The sequence below is a fragment of the Mustela erminea genome, chromosome 21, assembly GCF_009829155.1.
Source record: "Mustela erminea isolate mMusErm1 chromosome 21, mMusErm1.Pri, whole genome shotgun sequence".
Classification (NCBI taxonomy): Eukaryota; Metazoa; Chordata; class Mammalia; order Carnivora; family Mustelidae; genus Mustela; species Mustela erminea.
The window spans coordinates 20,650,939-20,672,776 of record NC_045634.1 but is presented as its reverse complement, the minus strand read 5'-3'; positions in this window follow the sequence as shown (position 1 = coordinate 20,672,776).

Genomic DNA, 21,838 nt, shown 5'->3' with positions numbered 1-21,838 from the left:
TTCTCCATGACCCCCTATCATCATCCCACACTCTCTAAGCACCTTCTTCCCTTTCCTCACCACCCTCCAATCCGTTTGAATCCTAATGGGAATCTCAATCTGTTCTCCTACTGATGTTCTATCACGTCTACCCAGCAATTCCCAGCCATGAGTTAACAAATATAATATAATACATACATATGTACATATGTATGTTCATTCATTCATTCATTCATTCACTCAAGAGGAAGAGGGAGAGAGAGAATTAGGCAAGGAGCCCTATGACATGGAGCTAGATCTCACATCCCCGAGATCACAACCTGAGCCAAAGTCAAGAGTTGGACACTTAACCCAGGTGTCTCAGTTAATATTTGTTTATGTATGTCATTGCCCATCAGAAGATGCTCAACCTTCAAAGAGACTGCATGTACTACATATTTCATCTATTCAACATACGCTATTTTTAAAGATGGTCAATAATTCTTTCATTTTCTTTGTCATTGGTGTTTTCTAGCCCTGATCCCCTTGTAATTCCCTCTTCTAAAATGCTACCTTCTCTGTGGCTCTGAGGGCTTGAATCTCTAAGGAGGTAGAGCTCGAACAGAGGCCTGGGTGATAGCAAGGAATCAACCAGGCAGAAATCTGGAGGGAGAGTATTCTGTGCAAAAGAAAAAAAGGGTTTAAAGTCTTTGATTCAGAAAATAGTTTCATATGCAAAGGAAACATGATGTGTGACTCAAGTACACTGACTGAGGTGGTAAATGAGAACTGAGAGGCAGGCAAGGCTTATGATAGTTCTCTGTTCCATGGTAAGGATTTTGGATTTTACTCTAAGTGAAATACAGCATATCTCAACTGTGGTATTCCTAAAATTTGAGGCCAGATAATGGATGTTTAGGATGTTTAGTAGCATACTTATCTTATGTACACTAGATGCCCATAGCACTTCCCCCTCACTGTGACAATAAAAAAAATATCTCTAGACATTGACACATTTCTCCTCAGAGACAAAATCACTCTCCAGGGAGGAAGCCATGGAGTAATCCATAGAGCGGAGTGACTTGATTTGTGGTGTGTTTAAAGATTGTTGATCTGGCTTTTCTGGAGAATGGGCTATAAGGATCTAAGTTTGGAAATAGACACAGTTCAGAAACAATATCTGTCCTCCACGGGAGAAGGTGGCATGATGGCCTATAAGGTTTGTTCTGAGGGTTGTGTAACTCAAGTTATGTTTGAAAGTATTCCTAGAAGTTGGTCATAGGCATAAACTAAAAGTTGTCAATCAGTTGTCAATGAAGGATTAAGTACAAAGTTACATGGAAACATGGAGCTCAGAGGGGAGCAGAAGACTAAATTTACTGAAACGAAAAGTTGCAGTCATCAGCATTAATGTTGTAATTGTTGAACTTATAGAGGACCAAAGAATAATAGCTCTTTCTTTCTCTCTCGAGTTGAAAATTATTCAAATATAGATTAGGACTCCTTTCCCACACCATTTATAAAAAAAGATGGATAATGATAAGCTTTGGTGAGGAGGTGGAAAAATTGGCACCCTCAAATTTGGCTGGTGGCAAAGGGAACTGGTACATCCACTTTGGAAAAAGAGTTTGGTAGTCTCTCAAAAAGGAAAATGTGGTCCTTATACACTATGGAGTATTATGCCTCCATCAGAAAGGATGAATACCCAACTTTTGTAGCAACATGGACGGGACTGGAAGAGATTATGCTGAGTGAAATAAGTCAAGCAGAGAGAGTCAGTTATCATACGGTTTCACTTATTTGTGGAGCATAACAAATAGCATGGAGGACATGGGGAGTTAGGAGAAGGGAGTTGGGGGAAATTGGAAGGGGAGGTGAACCATGAGAAACTGTGGACTCTGAGAAACAAACTGAGGGGTTTGAAGTGGTGGGGGGGTGGGAGGTTGGGGGATCCAGGTGGTGGGTATTATAGAGGGTATGGATTGCATGGAGCACTGGGTGTGGTACAAAAACAATGAATACTGTTATGCTGAAAATAAATTTAAAAAAATGATTATACAAAAAAAGTAGAGTTACCGTCTAGCTGGAAAATTCCGCTCTTAGATATGTACCCAGGATAACTGAAAATATATGTCCATAAGAAAACTTGTACATAAATATTCATGGAATAAATCATAAAATCCAAAAAACAGAAACAAATATCCATCAACTGATGAATGGACTAACAAAATGAGTATATCTATGCAATGGAATATTTTTCAACATAAAAAGGAATGAAGAGTACAGATTCAGGCCACAACCTGGATGAACCTTGAAAACGATGCTAAGTAAAAGAAGCCAGACCCCAAAGGCCACACATAGTATATGATTCTGCTTTTGTGAAATGTCCAGGAGAAGCAAATCCATAAAGTCAGACAGTAGGTTAGTAGTGAACGGGGAGTAGAGAAGGCAGGAGGGGGATGGGTGGTATTGGGTATAGCATTGCCTTTTCGGGACGATGAAATGTTGTAGAATTCTGCAGTGGTGATCACTGCACAACTTTGTGATATACCAAAACCTGATGAATTCTATACTTTTAAAGGGTAAATATGATGGTATTTCATTTATCTCAATAAAAGTGCATACACACACACAGATTTGGTAAACCTGTTGTTTGCCTAAAACCCTCCTCTCTCCCTCAAATAGACAGATAGGAATAGAATGAGTAGAGCTCAGAATAATAATTATATTATTGATAAGGCTGAATAGAAGTGTGCCAATTGCATATGTGGGCATAATGTGCTTCTCATCTTTACCCATGAATTAAATAGATTTACCCAAGCAGTCATAAGCAGAATTGTTACTGGGACATCTCCTTCAGAGATGTATTGGAGGAAAGCAAATTGGAGAACATCCTTCCTGCAAGTAGACTGAATAAAACAGAAACCCTGAAGGAGCTCAACCAAGTATACCAGGTTTCTTCTTGCAAATACAGTGATTACACAAGAAGCAGAAAGAGAGAGGCAGAAGTGTGAGCCCTAGTCTGGTGCTTTCTCGTGGAAACATGAACTCTGGCAAACTGAGTCCTCAGTGACCACAGTAAGAACAGATTTGAGAGGACCAGTTCTGTTTTGTGCACATTGGATTTGTGACCATGAAACTTCTCAAGGGAAGGAAGGTGTTGGTAGAAAGGTGAGTATATGGCTCCAAAGTTACAGCTCAGTGTGACCCTCGGTTCTTTATATCTGCCTTAACAAATGACAGGAAAGGGTAAGAATGAACAAGAGTTGTCTTTTCTAATCCATTAAGTCAGGTCCTTAGAAGCCAAGAGAGTAGTTTAATGGAAACAGCAATCCTCTGCTTAAAAAGATGGATAGGTCATTTTCAAAAGTGAAAATTCATGACGGATGTCTGCTATAAATTTTAATAGTTCTTGTTCCATGAAGTTTATTGCTTTCCTAACATTTGTAGTTTTAGGTATGGAGACCTTTAGTTTTTGTTTTGTTTTGTTTTTGGCAATGAAAAGAATCCTACTATATAAATTTATTGGCTTGAGAATTAGAACAAAAATTAAAAGTCATAATGCCTACAAATTTTTCCTAAAAATATTTATTTGTGCATTTGTAGAACCAATAGACATTTTATTACTAAAAAAAAGAGGAATAAATATCACATTAGACGTGGTCTACCTTTTCTAGGGATTATATTGAATGGACTGTTTTATTATGATAAGCTAAATAATCCAAAAGCTTCCACATACTGAGAAACTTAATGGGTTGTGAAAGAAAGGTATCCTGGGAGCTGAAATAAAAACATGGGTATAAAAGCACATAGACACTATGTCCTCACGTACATAAGAATATTATCCAATTCATTGAATACTGATTGCCATTTTATTATCTGAATCGATACCAATGCAGTTAATGTGGCATTTAGAAATCATAAAAATAAAGATGGCATAATTGTTCCCCTAAACAGAAGCCTTACATGAATTTTTTAAACCTCATATAATGAAATCACAGTTAAATTTAGAGAAACCTGGACCCAATAAATGCAACTCTTGAGGTTTCCTTTGCTTTTCAGTGACTTCCTTTACAATTTAATCAAAATGTTAGCTACTGCCAAGGCCAAAAGGATGAAGAGTTTAACAAATTATTTTTCTCTTTTGGTAAATACTTAAGAGATTATTTACAATTAAATAAAAACATCAAGTGGTATATCAGCATTCTGTATTTTAATCCCACGAAAAATTAAAATATTTTTAACTATTGTATCTATCTTGTACAACATATTCAAATAATTTTACAGGTAGAGATTACCATATAGATCAGATAACAGTCTCACTTTATGCGTGGAAATGCTAGTAGTTATGAATATTAAATAATCTGATAAATAATGTGTTTTAACTAGAATTGGAGCCAGGACTCTAATGTCTCCTGAGCCCAGCTGCAGAATTCCTTTTAAAAAACCACATTGCCTCTAAAACTTTCTGATGTTTGAACCAATTAACATGATAAAGTCATCCATGTGACATTTGCCTTTTTTAGGTATTCAATATCCCTTTGCATTATTCAGTATGTAACTTCACAAAAAAGTAGTTTTTTTAAAAGATTGTTTTGAGGTCTAAGTGCTTGTATATAGCCTGATAAATTTCCACTCGTTGATTACTTTTGAGTAATCTTTGAGTAGACCCATGAAAGATTCTTTGTGGTTCGGCACTTAGAATCTCCCTTACACACATGAGGCCAATCTCTCTCCTTCTTTCCCCCAACTCACTACTTGCCTCTTTAAAGTATAGATTGGCTTGATCTGTTTTTGTGTATAATAAATGATATTCTGTTTTATATAGGACATATATTCTTCTGTTGACTTATTTTGCTCAAAATTATTTTTGGGAAGTTTACCCATTATGTAATTGTAAATCATTTATTCTCATTATTGTATAAAATTTTATTAGATGAATATTTATTTATGCATGCCACTGTTGGTGGTATTTGGTGATTTTCTAACTTTTGGCTTTTGCTAATGAGGTGACATATATCTTCTAGCAAATGACTTGTGGTAAACATATGTACATATTCCTGTTGGAAACAGAAGCAGGAATAAAACTGCTTGGTTATAGAAATGAATGTTTTCAATGGCCAGTTTTTCAAAGCGGTTTTAGCAATTTACACTGGTACCAGCCATATTTGAGAAATTCCATTGCTCTATTTCCTTATCGAAAATAGATACTGTGTTCTTTTTCAGTTTAAATATTTTTTTGGACACAATGTTATCTCATGTTGCATGCAAGTCCCTCTGTGTTTGCAGAGTCCCTTTTCCACTGCATCTTCTTCTCTGTTAAGTAATATCTCATATGCACTAAGATGCCCATGTTTTAATTACACAGTTTAGAGTGCTACCAAAGGCAATAAACCATGAGACTGCCACCTCAGTTAATATTCAAAACACTTCTGCTACCCAAGAAAGTTTCCATTTGTCCTTCTGCATTCAATTTTCTCTGCTCCAGTGACAACCACTGCTCTCAGGTCCACTACTATACAAACTACTTCTGTCTGTTCTTCATTGGTGAGTGAACAGAAATCATATAGTTTATACTCTTTCAGATCTGGCTTCTTTCAGTAAATGTGTTTTATCAATTCATACATGTTAAGTGTAATAGTAATTTGATTCTTTTGATTTCTGAATAGTACTATATTGTATGAATGCTGCATACTTTGTATTTATATATCCAGTCAGCATTTGAGGGATGTTTGGGTTATTTCTAGTCTGGGATTATGATGACTAGAGCTACAACAAACGTTGTACAAAAATTTTGGCAGTATATTTCTGTAGAAGTAGAGATGTTAAGTTACCGAGTAGGATTGTACTAACTTTATAAGACATTTTTTCCAAAAAAAAAATATATATATATATATATTCCAAATATTCTAAAAAATATTTTATATTCCCACCCTCATACACAACAGTACCAATTGCTTCTCCAGTCATTTCACACCACTGACAAGATTTGACCTTGTCAAATTTAACCTTGCTTATGGTTTTGAATTTTTTGTTGTTGCATTTTAAATATTTTTATTTACCAGTGAACTAATGATGTCACCTTTTCGTATGCTTATTTTCTGGCCATTCCTGTGTCTTCTTTGTAAAGTATCTTCTCAAGTCTTTGGACCCCTTAATTGAATTGCCTCCTGTTATATTGTTGAGTTGTGAAAGTTCTTTATATATTTTGGGTGCAAGAAAGAACACTGATTTTATCTCTCTCTCTCTCTATATATATATACATATATATACATCTCATTATAATCTTAAATATTTTCTCCTCTTTTTCTCTGTGTCTTGCTTTTTCATTTTTTAAGGTATAATATGACTCTAATGAACAAAATTTTTAATTTTGAAGAATTTTAACTTAAAAATTTTTTAATGTCTAGTGCCTTTTGTGTACCTTTAAAAGATCCTTGCCTATATCAAAATTGGCAAAGATTTTATGCCTTTCTCAAAAATTTAGTTTTAACTTTTTTGTTATGGTATTCATCTTGAATTGATTTGTGTGTATGTTGTGAAGTAAGAATTGTAATTCATCCCTTCTCATATGGATATCCAGTTTTTATGTATGTATTCCTTTACAAAACTAGCCTCTGTACATTGAATTTCCTTGGCACCTTTGTCAAAAATTTATTCATCATATATATGAATCTGTTTTGACTACTATAGCTTTAAGTTCAGAGAACAATATCCTTTTTCCCCCAAGATTGATTTATCCTTTTAATCAAGATTGATTTGTCATTGAATCTGATTTTTTAATTTTCCATATATATTTAGAATCAGCTTATAAATTTCTAGGTTAATGATTAATGATTGACATTTAAAAGATTATTTTATCTTTTAACCCAGGAATTGGCATATATCTCCATTTCTTTACATCTTTTAAATTTCATTCTTGAAATTTTGGTAGTTTTTAATTTTTCAATTTTAATACTGAATGTATATTTCTTAGCTAAGAAAATCCCATCAAGAATTATTAAGAAATTCTACCTAATTTTGCATATGTAAACAGTGATATCAACTAGCTGGGCTATTTTTAAGAAAGTATATTTTCTCTGATCTTTAAAGAGAATAAAAAAGCAGTTCTACAATCAGTACATACATTTATAAGAATCAATCATGACAATAAAACATTTTGTCTCAGGTTGGTTAGACTTTCATATTTAAAAAAAATTTTCTTTACAGTTTTTACCAAATATGAATTACTATGCTTATCTTAAGATTATAGAGCAGAAATATTTTAGATGATAAAACAAAATTTGTGTCAATATTAGTGTGACACTAATGCCTCTGTTCTTACTTTTTTTAATGATCTACAACAGAAGAATGGAGGGTAAGACAAAAAGGTGGTTAAGGGGGAAAAGAAGGGAGAAATGCATGTTGACCTGTTTTTTGGTTTTTTGGTTTTGATTATTTATTTATTTATTTTTAGAGTGGGGAGGTGGGGAAGAGGAAGAGGGAGAGACAATCTTAAGAAGACTCTACACCCAGTGTGGAGTCAGATGTAGGCTCCATCTTAGGACCTGGAGATCACGACCTGAACTGAAATCAAGAGTTGGTACTTAACTGACTGACCCCTCCAAGCATCCCTATATTAACCTGCTTTTGCTGCTGAGATTAAACTGTCACTCTGAGATTACTGTGTTACTGTGTTATGGTGTACTCTCCAATATAGTACACTGAATTTTTATAATATACTGATTTAATTTTTCTTCTTCTTTTATAACACTACTTTTAGATATATCTAGCAATAAATGCATTCAAAATATATCTCAGTGAAAGAAAAAATACTGTACATAATTTTCAAATATATTTTTGAGATATTTTTTGAAGTTGTATGTGTGGATTTTCACTGTTAGGGAATTTAAATGTTTAACATCACTCTTGATACTTTTACTTATGTTATTTTTTGATGACAAATACTATAAATTTTAGACTCCATTATGATTTGCTTAGATTTTTGTAGCCAGTTCCTTAGATGATAATACATAATTATATTTTTTGCAATAATTAAAAATTAACCTTATTCCAAGATATTTTTCCAATCACATTATTTTAACTTAAGATAGATATAGGATGTATAGTTTTTTTTTTTAATTTTAGGCAAAATATATGACACATCATGTCTTTATCATGCCTTTATGTATGTTTGTATGTGTGTACAGAAGACCCTAAGAATGTGATAGTTTGAATTTGAGGAATTGAACTTACATTTAAGGAAGAGAAAGAAATTAATGAATTAGTACACTCTAATTTACATTTCAATTTTTGCTGGCATCAATAAGCACATTTTAAAATTTAAACTTAGTTAAAAAAAAACTAATAGAGCAAAACAGAATGATCAAGTTCATCATTATGCCTATAGTAATTACTTGTGTTGGGAAACAGGATTGCAGTTAACTTAAAAAAAAAAAATCACCATTCCAACCTGATAGGACAAGGGTAAGTAGAGGTATATACATATCCGTCAAAATAATAACAATAAATCAAGAAGGAACAATTAGAAACAGGTTTGAGAGAAAGAATCGTGAAGAGAACATGGTGAATTAACTTAGAACAAACAGGGATCCATGCAAAAAAAGGAAATGCATGCAATTGGGTCATGAACAGTGAGTACTTAGTAATGCAAGATGTGTTTTTAAATCAATATATAATATACTACCATATTTAAAGTCAGCTTTCTGACGGAGAAGATGCTCCCCTAAAGCTTCCAAAGAAAATAATTTAAAAGATCAATAAGACTCAAGTGTAAAGAAAAATCTAATAAAAGCAGGTGTTTGAAAAAAAAAATCCTACTCAGAAAGATGTCAGAGTAATCTGATTTTGGTTGCTAAGCTTGATGTAGTTTAACTGAATTCAGTTTAACTGAGTCAATTTAACTTATCTCTAAACCTGTTAATCATTGATTTCTTAAAACAATTCACTTCATGTGACTAAATGGGGATCTTATTCCCCCAACATTGCAGTATGCACATTGTTACTAAATTCTGACAAGGAAGTTGTTTCTTGCCTTGAGTGTACAAATGCTGCATTCCCCATGCAACCCCAATGTCCTGATGCTATCTAAAATTCTGACTGATGCACAGGGGGAAGGAAAACAAGTTGTTCAAAGGAGAACTAGCACCCGAAATAACTCAGAAACCAGAGGGCTTTATGTGAAGAAAATCAGAAAAGGTAAAGTATTCAATAAGACATCATAAAGAATAACCAACTGCCCAGCCCTCTTTTACCAGGAGGGACGTTTTGAAAGGGTAGCAGTGAGAACCAGAAGAAACTTCAGTACCCATCAATAGATAAATGGATAAATATGATGTGAGATATTTATATACAGGGGAATATTATTCAGCCATGAAAAATAATGAAATTCTGCCATTTGCAACAACATGGATGGACGTAGAGGGTATTACACTAAGTGAAATAAGTCAGAGAAAGACAAATACTGTGTGATTTCAGTTATATGTGGAATCTAAAAAACAAATGAACAAAAAATGAAACACAAACAGACTCATGATACAGAAAATAAACTGACAGTTGCCAGAGGGGAGGGGAGTGAGGTGACAGATGAAATATGTAAAAGGAACTAAGAGGTATAAACTTTCAGTTATACAATAAGGAAGTCATGAGGATTAGGTACAGCATAGGCAATAATACTATAGTAACTCTGCCTGGTAACAGATGGTAACTAGACTATTGTGGGGATCATTTCATAATGGATGAAAATATCAAGTCACTATCTTGTACAACTGAAACTAATGTTATATGTCAATTAATATTCAATAAAAACTAAGCAGAATAAATGACTTTATTTACACATTTCTGCCTTTTCTGCAGAAACTTTAGCCTATCTCAAATTCATCCCAAATTGCTCTGGGAGGCCCCAGGGAGTTTATTTTTGCTCTGGAACTAGTCTTATTAGCTACCATTTAATAGGCACCTTTTTCTCCTCTTGTAGATCTCAGAAGTGCTTTCAAGGTAGATGATAACTGTATGTACAAAGGAGGTATTTTATCTTCTGCTTTACAGAAATTTTATTATTTCTTTACCTAGTGACATCTGCTGTACATCTTTGTATACAGTGCTGAATACCAATGATAATAAAATCATTAATTTGGACTATAATATTTCTGGCTTGGAGTATGTAATCACTAAGTTTGGAATCTGGTTACTATTTTTTCTACTAAATGTGGTGATATTGTTAATTCAAGATAGGAACTCTTTATCACATTAAGGGTATATCTATCCTTCTTTTCTTAATTAATGTATGATAATTAGATGTTAATCATGCTTTTAATGAATATTTAATGAGTATATACATATACTCATATATATATACAGAAATTCATATGCATATACTCATATGGATACTCATATACTTATATATTATATATTTTAAACGTCATGTTTTTTAAAAGATTTTATTTATTTATTTTGAGAGAGAGACAGAGTACAAGCAGGGAGAGCAGCAGGCAGAGAGAGAAGCAGCTCCCCACTGAACAGGGAGCCTGATGCAGGACTGAATCCCACGACCCTGGGATCATGAACTGAAGGTCATGAAGGCACATGCTTGACCGACTGAGCTGAAGGCAGACGTTTAACCGACTGAGCCACACAGGCACCCTACAATGTCACGTTTTTAATGAATACTTAATGAGTATGTATACACACACACACACACACACACACCTTATATATATACACACACACTCATATATATACACATATGCTCATATACATATATATGTGTGTATACACACACACATACATATGCCAACTAAATTAAAAGATTTGTATAAACAAAAGCCACAAGAGTCCCTGTTCTCATGATACTCACATACTAACATCCTAATAAAATCAAGGCTTAAATATAATATATACTAGGTTAAAAGGAAATGTGTACGGTGAAAATACAAGAAGGAAAGGAGACCGAGATTGTCTGGAAGGGTAAATTGAGAGTCTGACATGGTGACATTATAGTGAAGCCCCAGGTGAGTAAGAGTGAATAAGAGAAACGTGAGCAAAGACTATTTCAAATAGAGGGAAGAACAAATAGAAAAACATGGAGGTATTCGTAGATCTGGCAAGTTCAAGAGTCGAGTAGACTTGGGCCGGGAAGTGGAAGGAGGTGAGGAGTAGAGGAGGTAAGGGAACAAAAGAGAACACCGGAAGCTTGGATCATTATACTCTGCCTGAGATATAGTTCTCGTACGATGTTTTGAACAGTTGAGTGACACACTTTAACTTACATTTTATTTTTTTTTAAAGATTTTATTTATTTATTTGACACAGAGAGATCACAAGTAGGCAGAGAGGCAGGCAGAGAGAGAGGAGGAAGCAGGCTCCCCGCTGAGCAGAGAGCCCGATGCGGGACTCGATCTCAGGACCCTGAGATCATGACTTGAGCCGAAGGCAGCGGCTTAACCCACTGAGCCACCCAGGCGCCCTTAACTTATATTTTAACAAGATCACTGAATACTTGTTGAGAAGAGATCACAGAAATGAAAGACTATAGGCAGAGGAATCAGTTCAGTGGTGTTCGCGCTAATCTAGGTAAAGAATAGTGGTGCCTTGGTATGTGGGTATCACAACCAAGTTGGTAGGAAGTGACTGGGTCCATGTTAGGTTATGAATTTCATCTTGAAGTGAATTTTACATGTTCTTTAAGAAGATTAAGTGATTTTCTGTTGTATGAATTTTTTTTGGAATAACAATTTTTCCCTCTCAACATATATCATATGTTGCTAAATAATCTTCTGATTTCCCTGTGCTTTGAAAGAAGAATTAAGCCAGCCTAGCTGATTACTTCTTATATGAATATACTGTGTGTGTGTGTGTGTGTGTGTGTGTGTGTGTGTGTGAGTGATTTGTCTCCTTGGTGAGCTGAGGATCCTGATGATCAGAGCCGAAATGACAGGGGGACTACTGACTGATGCTCAGTAGACAACTTTATTTCTTACTATCACTTCTTTTATACTTTACACAGGATCCGGTCACAAACAGGAAATAGATTTACATGCTTGTTTACAGGATGTGAACTGCGTGTGAGAAGTGAGCTATGTGCAGGAGGTGGGCTATGTGTAGGAGGTGAGCTACGGGCAATCAAGTGCCAGAAGTGAACAAAAACGATTATCTCTTAGCTTTAAATGACAAGAAGCAAGTTAATGATTCTTCACATTTATCAGATCCACCTGTTCTAAAGGAGGGCAGAAAAGCACTCTGGGTATACTCCCATCAATTTCTGGCATTGGCCCACGAAGACTTTTGCCCTCCATCTCCTGGAGTTTTCTCAAAGGGTCCCAACAGGACCCCAGTCATATTGGTGAGGATCCGGGTTGTGTTCCAACAGTCATTTTTTCTCCGACAGAAGGCTTGTAAGATTTTTCTCTTAATGAAGTTGGATTTTCTTAGGATAAAACTAGAACAATAGTTTGCCCAGTAAATTGAATAATTTGGTTGAGAACTTGTCTTTTGTCAACCCAAAGCATGTTTTATCCTCCTGCCTCTGGTGTTGTTACAGGTATTTTGAAATTCTTTTATCTATTACCTCTTTAAAAGGTATTTTCCTCATATTTTAATATCCGCCTTTTTAATGATTCTATGGAATTTTTTTCTTTTTAAAAGTTTTTCTTTTAATTCATCTATTTAGTTTTCTGCTATTATCATTCTGTTGTTTTCTGCTTCCACTGTGTATTTTTTTCTAATTTTTATTATGAGGTATAGCTACAGCAATGAATATAAATGTCCAGTTTAATGAGTAAACAGGAAGTCCTACTATTATGGTCACATAGTAGATATTTCTTGAATGAAGGAATAAATAAATGATTAAGATAGGTTAGTCTCTGTGTTAGTGTCTAGTTTCCTGGGTGTAAGTTGGGACAAACAGAAATCTTAACTAGTAAGTGCCCAAACCCTTCTAATTCCAGACCACGTCATACAACTCATCAGGACAGTGGGTATCTGCAGTTATTTCATCCATGATTCCTTCTGTGGATTTTTAATGTGCAGAACTTGAACAGGTAAGACGTGAATAAACACTTACATGATTTATAGCCTATGATGATATTAATCAAGTAAGTGGGAGAATCCATGGGTCTGGGAAATCCCCAAACTCTCCAGCATACATTTTATGTCTCGCTTGGATTTGTTATATTCTGAGGTATGGACCTTCCTGGACTCTGTATGAATCTCCTCAGTCTAAACAGTGCTTTATCTGTGTGTAGTATTGCAGATATCAGGGAATCTAATTCCAAACGTTTAGATTTTTAGTGTTGTTGATTCATCTTATTTTAGAGATCAAGAGGGTCATCTTTGGTTCTGTATGTTTTCTCCTTCTTGAGTCTTTCTTTCTCTCTGTAATTTGTGACAGAACTATGTGACTTCTTTTGAATTTACTAATACATCAGCTTGTATTTCTACTCACTAGATTTGATACAGAGATTCCTCCAGTAAATTTCTCTGTCCCTCAAGGTCAGTATTTCTCACACAACAGAATAAATGCATGAAGAATAGCAGAGATATTTTACTCCCTCTGATTAAACTTCTTTCAACACAGCGCACTCTATTTATGACAATTTGTACTAAGTTACATTCGACACTGTTGAAGAATAGAAATAGCTGGAAATGGCAATTTAAACAGCCAGCATTGTTAGAATATGTGGCTCTTCCACTTTCTGATGCTTAAGACCTCTACAGATTCCAAAGAATGGAAAATAACAGTAAGAATCCTTAACTAAATAATGTTAACTAAATAACATTTAGTTTCAACAGAAAAGCCTTTCTTCAAAATCTCTGTTGAGCTTAAACATCTTTCAAAAATTCAACAAAGAATATAGCATGAAAATTGACTCTTAGTAACACCTGTTAAAGGGGGGGAAAAAAGAGAGAAGGATATTTTACACCAGAGCAGTGAGAGGAAAAACCAGGAGTGTGACTAAAAAGCAATATGAAAAATTCTTCTGTTGATGCCAACACTGATTTCACACCCCATAGCTGCCAATTCTATTTTAAATTATTGGGTCTCAGCTGTTAAAAAAGTATATGGAAAGCATCATGAATGCTGCAGTCTTACATGTTGTTGGGAGTTGATACATCTATGATATATACTGCCCCTGAGTGATACTAGAAATTGTCCTTGGACTAGAGATGAATGAGCAGGTGAGATGTTAGCAAAATAGGGCCGAACTATGATTATTGTGCAAAGAAGACTGGGCTGGAAAAATAAGATGATTTTAATTATTTTGATGCATTTTATACCCATGGAAACCTTGGCCTTTTTCTACAGAACATTTTCTTGACACATTCTATGGAAATTCATATGCCTGTGGCTCATAGGGAACACATCAGCAAATAACCTGGTTAAATACTATCTTCCTATAGTATCTAAAAGACCAGAGCCAATAGTCTCTTTCTTTCTGTCTCTTTCTCTTTACACGTTTTTTAAAAATATATTGCATTTATTTGAAAGAGAAGAAGAAGAGAGAGAATAATATAGAGGGAGAGGGAGAAGGCTCCCTCATGAAGAGAGCTGGACACATGAGACTCCATCCCAGGATCCCGAGATCCTGGCCTGACTGGAAGGCAGATGCTTAACGGACTCAGCCACTAGGTAACCCCTCTCTCTACACATTTTACCTGTGTATCCAAAAAGTGACATAAAGGGAATCAAGCTCATAGCTTCCATGTTTCCTTAGTGGAAGCTGCTGCTATTGGGGTGGTACAATTAATAAGTATATTCTATCTTCCATCATATATTTCTGATTATTTGCATTTTTAATAGTGTATACATATTCATACAATGTTCATGGAGTTTTAAAAGCTAATGAGCTCTAAACACATGTTACTTGGAAAAGGAAGGATGACTTGGAGGCGGGGCCGTGGGTAGAGAGGGTGGAGCCATGGGCCACGGAGGATTCTTCTCAGGGCTTGAAACCTAGTAGAGTTATCCTTCTTAGATTCTGAAATTTCTTGGGACTGATAGTTCAGTTGTTCCTTTCATCTTCTCCCTTTTTGACTGAGAATATCTATTACTATTTTTCTATGCCTCTTTCATCCTTTTATTAGGGAAGTAACTTATTTTCCAGCTTCACTGATTCACAGATGGAGAGAAATTTTTCCCCAGGATGCAATATACCCAGAGCCCACCTAACTAAATGAGATGGTTTAGGCAATGACGTTTAGAGCTTTGGAATTAATGGTAAGTACGTGAGATTTTGTACTTGATCTCATAGTGTAATGTGTCCCAATTAATCAGGACTTCAGGATGGGGTAAATGTATTCTGTAGATGAAATGGGTGTGAATGCTTGAGGGCCAGAAGGCAGATGGTGGCAGGTTGAACAATGGCCTCCCCCGTGGCCCAAAGATGTCCAAGTCCTAATACCTGGAATCTATGAATATGTTACATTATGTGATAAAAGGGGTTTGCTGGTATGACCGAGGATTTGGAATTGTTTTTGATTGTTTTGGATTATCTGAGTAGTCCCAATATAGTTATAAGTGTCCATATAATCACATAATTTCCTCTTAGCTTAGTCAAAGAGAGCAAGATTGTGTTATAGCAAACACTTCTTGCTTAATGTATTTAAATAATATATGTCAAATAGTTCATGACTAGGCTCCAGGAAAAATCCACCTCTAGAGGAAACTAGCTGGATTTCCAGACATGTTTTTCATTGTCTTTGCCTTTCTTTTTTTTTTTTTTTCCCTCCTGGTATTTGCCTGTGTTGCAGTTAGTCTGTGCATCTTTTTTTCAAGATTTTTTTAAAGATTTTATTTTTTTATTTGACAGACAGAGATCACAACGAGGCAGAGCAGTAGGCAGAGAGAGAGGGGGAAGCAGGCTCCCCGCTGAGCAGAGACCCTGATGTGGGGCTTGACCCCAGGACTCTGGGATCATGACCTGAGCTGATGGCAGAGACTTTAACCCACTGAGCCACCCAGGTGCCCCAGTCTGTGCATCTTATATAGAGGCTTAAATGTAACTACCCAGCCATTGTCAAGTCTTATGATTAGACAACTTATCCTCCAACATAAGAAGCAGGGGGGAAACTCCACGCCAAAACCAGACCCATTATCTAGGTAACCTCTTCATCAACAAAATTTGGCAGTGGTAAAGATGCAGATAATTTGGATTAATGTCCTGCCTCCTGACTTTGGCTTTAGACAAAAGAGGACTAGAAAAGGAAACGGTTAAAAAAAAGCCCCTGACTGCTCTCAGCAGGAAGCTGGCTTGGCTCTAACAGCTAGGATTTAGTGTTCTCTGGCTGGGCATAAACAATTTCACAGAACACCAACGTTAGACAAGGTTATTCTAACCACGATAAAGCAAGGTGAAAATAAGACCACTCAGTGATCATGCCTGAGCACAGGAAAAAGACAAAAAACAAAAAACAAACAAATAAGACTCTGTGCAAACCATGACTGCACCCAAATATCACCCACTCTTCTCAACCTGGTTAGCATGTAACCATTGCTTCATTATCACCTATGTCTCTCCTCTTTTCTTATTGCCTTCTAAATAAAAGATATTGAGTTACTAAATTATAGAACTGACTGCTTACTAAGAACACCGAATCCAGAGTAAGATGAGCTTGCTTACTTGAAACCTTCCCCAAATTACCTAATGTAAGTCCAAATTCTATAAATTAGTCTCTCCAAAATCCCTATACTGAAATTACCCATTTTTCTTCATTGTGTGCTGCCTCCCTTGTTGCAACAAGTATCCAAAACCTCAACTTCATTTAATGATGGTTGTTCCTGACCATCTTTGGATGGCACCGATATAACAATGTCAAGTTTCAAGGACATCAAAGAACAGAAGTTTATTTCTCATTTATGTTCTAATAATTGCAAATTGTCAGAGAAGTTCTGCATCATATTGTCCTCCATCTGAGCAAAATGATAAACCTCCCACCGTCTTGAACGTCAATGGCTAATATAGAAGAGGGAAAGAGGAGATACTGAATTGTGCATTGGCTCTTAAAGCTTCTGCCTGTAAGATTACACATTCCATCTGTACACATTTCATTGGCTAAAACAAATCCTGTAACCACACCTAACCTCAAGGGAATGGAGTAGGAAATCCTGCCATCTGCTTAGAAAATAATCTAAAATATCTGGTGGACTGAACTCATGACTATCATAGGCTTGCTTTGTGTAGGGAAAAAAGTAGAGCTATGTTGAGTAGAAGGGTTTTCAGGCACTGTGCTGTTTCATTTCTGCCGAATATATATATTATGTTCTCTTTTTTATTGTTCTTTAGAGCACAGACATTTCTTACATTTTGTTGTATGTATGCTGTATTTCACAACAAAAAATAATGAGATATAGGCACAAAATTTAAATATATAACTTGGAAATGATAAGTAGAATACTGAACTGGTAGATTACAGTGTTTGGTATCCTTATTTTTCCTCACCATTATTTTTGTTATGAAAATGTCAACCAGTACAGCAAAAAAGATCTAAACAGTACTTAAAAAAATGGAATCTTATTACCTTGCAATATTGACAGTTATTACTTCCAAACCCCAACTATACATTAAATTTTTCTTAAGTTTTGTTTTGCTAATTAAATCTATTATTTTACAACTAACAACCTTCCACTGAAAAAATGAGAAAAAAAGACAAAGACATGGAAAATAGAAAAGCAAGAATTACCCAACTACTATGAATTCCAGGAAGAAAAATAGGAAAGTACCAAAGAAGTGGTATGAGAAACGTCTACAAAATGGAAAGATACTTATCTTTAAAATGAAATGATTTGCTAAATTTCTATCACGAGTGAAGAAAAACCCATATTATGTCATATAACTTTAAAGTTTTCTCAACATCAGGATAAGGAAAATACAGTAAAACCTTCCAGAGAGAAAAAAAATAAGAAAAATTTTACAGGCATCTCATATACGTTGAAGCAAAAACTCTCAATAAAATTACAGAAAATTGAACATAATACACTATTCTCAGAAATCGACCTAAGAATAGTTTAGTCTCCTTCTTTGGGGAAACTTACGAGAGAAAGTTAAGTAAGACAAACTATAACACTCAGTACTCCAACTGGTCTCCAGGGGTGGTATCTTGCTGAGGTCTCAGAACTGATTCCAGTTGCTAGAAGTTTGGACAATTAGCCGTGGTAGTAGCTGGTGTAGCCTTGGTGAGTGAGCCATATTGTCGAGCCCCTGCCTATCTTCCATCCACATCACTATACTGTGGCTACTCCATTTAAGAGCAATTTGCCAGTGCTTTCAATGACTGATGACAGAGCATGTCTGATATCGACTGGCCAGTTTGTTTTGTCTACTGAATTATTTAATGCCTCTTTGGTGGTAGATGCTCACTGGTGAGTGTTAAAATGCAATAAGATCTTTACCCTTGTGCTTGCTCTCATAAATCTAATTACATGTCAGGTGATGCCATTCAAGTTCTATCTTGTCACAGAGGAAGGATGAAAGGAATAGAGAGTATATTGGAAATGGCAAATGTAAAATATAGACCAGAATTCATTCATGGTTTCCCTTGGCATCCATCCTTATCATTCCGCCAGATGAAAAATGTGTCTCCCTAATACAAAAGCACACAAAGTTCTAGAAGCAACATGGAATGTAAAATACTAGCTAACACCAGAAAAACAGAAAAGAAACAATTACCATAATAGAGATGCTTTAGTTCCCAGTTCATTAGCTAGTCATGACATCCAAATTAGTCATTATAGGTGTCTTCCGTAATAGTTTGTCTTTTATTTATTTATTTATAGATTTTATTTATATATTTGAGCAGGGGGAATGGCTGGGGAGAGGGAAAAGCATGTCCTTGACTGAGCAGGGAATGTGATGCAGGGCTCAAGCCCAGGACCCCGGGAAACTGACCTGAGCCAAAGGCAGATGCTTAACCAACTGAGCCACCTAGGGGCCCCTGCCATAGTTTGTCTTTTAACCATAATCCCATTTGAATGACATTATTATCTGGTGGAATAACTCAAATCCTTTTTCTTATAGCACTTAAACCTTTGGTTTTCCTCCTGCATTTTCCCACTGACCTGAACTACCGGTCAAAGCACTACAAAGGGGAGCCTTTGTGTGATGAATTACTTGGGTTTCTGACATTGTCCTTCTTTCCCCCACTGTGTTGCATCAGGATATTTTCTCCTTGGAAATCAGGATAAGTCAGTTCAGGTAATACAATACAATGACCCCTTCTCTACCTGTGGTATCAGTAGGAGTAAACAGATACTGATCAAAACATAGTCTACTTCCAATGTAATGAAATCATGATGGTGTTTCTGGTGGGAGTATTTTTTTTTGTGAGCACAGCAATCTAAATACCCAGGAAGCCCATATTAATGGAGATGAAAGCTAAAAATTGTTCCTATAGGTTATGATTTCAATACTGAGAGAAATCACTCTCAGTTCCACTTGGTCCTTAACCACATTCATCTCATCTATGGCAGAGTTTGCACTATATATTGGCCACTGGTTTAAGGCATATGATAATCGTTTTGATTGACACCCTAATTTTGTAGACCATTAAATATGTTATCAAACATGTGGGGATGGAAGATATGGTAAGACCTATGAATTCTGTGCATCATCTTTGCATTACTATAACAAAAAAAACTGTTCAAAGAATATTTTTTATGGAATACCATGACAATTGATCAGATATTTTATGATTACATATATGCAAAAGAATCATCTGTATAGATAGTAAGTATGTTTCTGGAATAGATATCTATTCCTATGCATTTGCCCAGGGTGGGATGGAGTGGTTTCCTCTGATTTTGTGGAAGACTGCATTACTGTCACAGATATCAGTTCCTTCCCTAATAAGAGGATTCTATTCCAATGCCTTTCACTTATGTTATTAGCCCATCCTTCTGGTAAATGGCCAATGGATACTATCCCTATCCCCGTTGCTGGGCTTAGTCATATGGGTTGTTTTGGTCAGAAGAAAATGAGTGGTTGTTATTTATGCCATTTGCACACAGAAAGTAAAGACTTTTAATAAATTATGTGATTGATTTGTTTCAATCTCTTCTGATTTTTCCCTTTGTCACAGTAATAGGATATCCCAAAATGGAGTTGCTCCTTCACCATGGGTTCCAAATTAGAATAATGGAATAGAAGGCAAATGGAGCAGACCTACAGTCGACACAGGTAACATTAACAAGAAATAGTTCTTGCTGCTGTTGTTACTGTTTTAAGTCACTGATAGTTCGAGATTGATTTTTACTGTAACAAAATCTACCTAATAATTACCTCCATGTTATAAGGGATCCAAGCTAATCAACATGTCACCAGGTGACTACCCCCAGGGAATGAAATAAAACTGGGAGTGAAACACTGGCATTTACTTTTGGTAGGTTGAACACAATAGCCTTTGTCAAATCAGCCTAGGAGAGGAAATACTTCTTGTTCAATCCCCATTCCCACTGTCAATATCTACTTTGTAAATAGTGCCATTGAGAAAGCACTGAGTGGGCTGACAGTCACAAGGTCACTTGTAGGCTCCATCTCATTTTCAAGAGATTTGCTCATAGTGGGAGCCCAGGTAGGCTTTCACAGGGGTCAAAACTATTTTTTAACACTCTTTGCTTGTTTTGAGAGGTGTGTACCTCACCCCAAATTTCTTGTCTCTAATTTTCCAATTTTGTTTTTACAAGTTCCTGATTAGCAGCCAACCCATTAGCCATCGCCCATGAATATACACAGAGCTATTTCCCAAGTTATATTTCCTTTTAAGTGAAGCAGAGTACTCCCACTTCCCCAAAGTCTGCGCACCAGAGGAATATCCCTACACTATGCCCTTACAATGAAATTCCTGAATGAGGCTGTATTGAAGGAACTATCCATGTATTGAAGTATCCACTTCAATACTATCCATGTATTGAAGGAACTATCTGTTTCTTGCATATTGTGTACATTATTCTATTAAACTAAGCCTATACATTTTCTTTCTTTCCCTTCTTTCTCTGTAGAATGGTCACAAGTAGAGTGATGATAGATTCTGGTTAGCCCAGGGAACTTAGGATTTATACTCACCATTCCATCTTAATTATTAACAATGCCACTTTTCACTCTCAAAGGTGTCCTGATTTGGATGTTAACTATATGGTCATATTAATCATAGATGTAGGTTGAGAGAGAGGTGGAAAAGCCGTAAAAACTTGTGCCTCAGAACCTCATTCTTCTGCAGTGTATCTGTGCATTCCAGACCTGTTCATGTCCAGTCTCCTAAATTTCCGTTCCATTTCCAGAATGGCATAGTGGTAAGAATCACTATCCCTACATCTTTAAAATATTTGTAGTTGGTACTAATCTCTGCAAAGCTGTCCCAGATTGGCTTGGCTTTTCATTTACTCTCTTGGCAGGAATGGACCGAACCAAGGGCTTCTATTTGGCCTTTCATGTCCTTACAGCCATCTAGCCTATGAATATCTAATTTTTTACGGACTTGAAGGCCAAAAGGTGAGGTGAAGATATGCCCTGAGGTGAGTCAGCAATCTCTTCTGAGGAAACAGCATGAGGAATATTTTATATTATATCGGGAGAAAATTTGAGTCATAGAAAGGTCAAAAGATCAGGAAATGATTATCATTAAAAAGACAGCTTATCACCCATAGTTCCCAAGAGGAGGGGGTTTGCTGCGTCATGAGGGATCACATGGGAAAACAACAGGGTCAGTGACAAGGCTGAGGAAAAGGGAGAATTGTGAGCAAGAACCTCTATTGTGGTTTTCATAGGATGGAATCGGTGAAGCAGAGTAAGGAGACTTAGGATTGGTTAGTTTGAATAGTTCCAGCAGTCTCTGGGGCTTGGGGACTGTTGCTGGTTGCCTGGTACATGGCACTTGGTGTCATTAGGGCAGG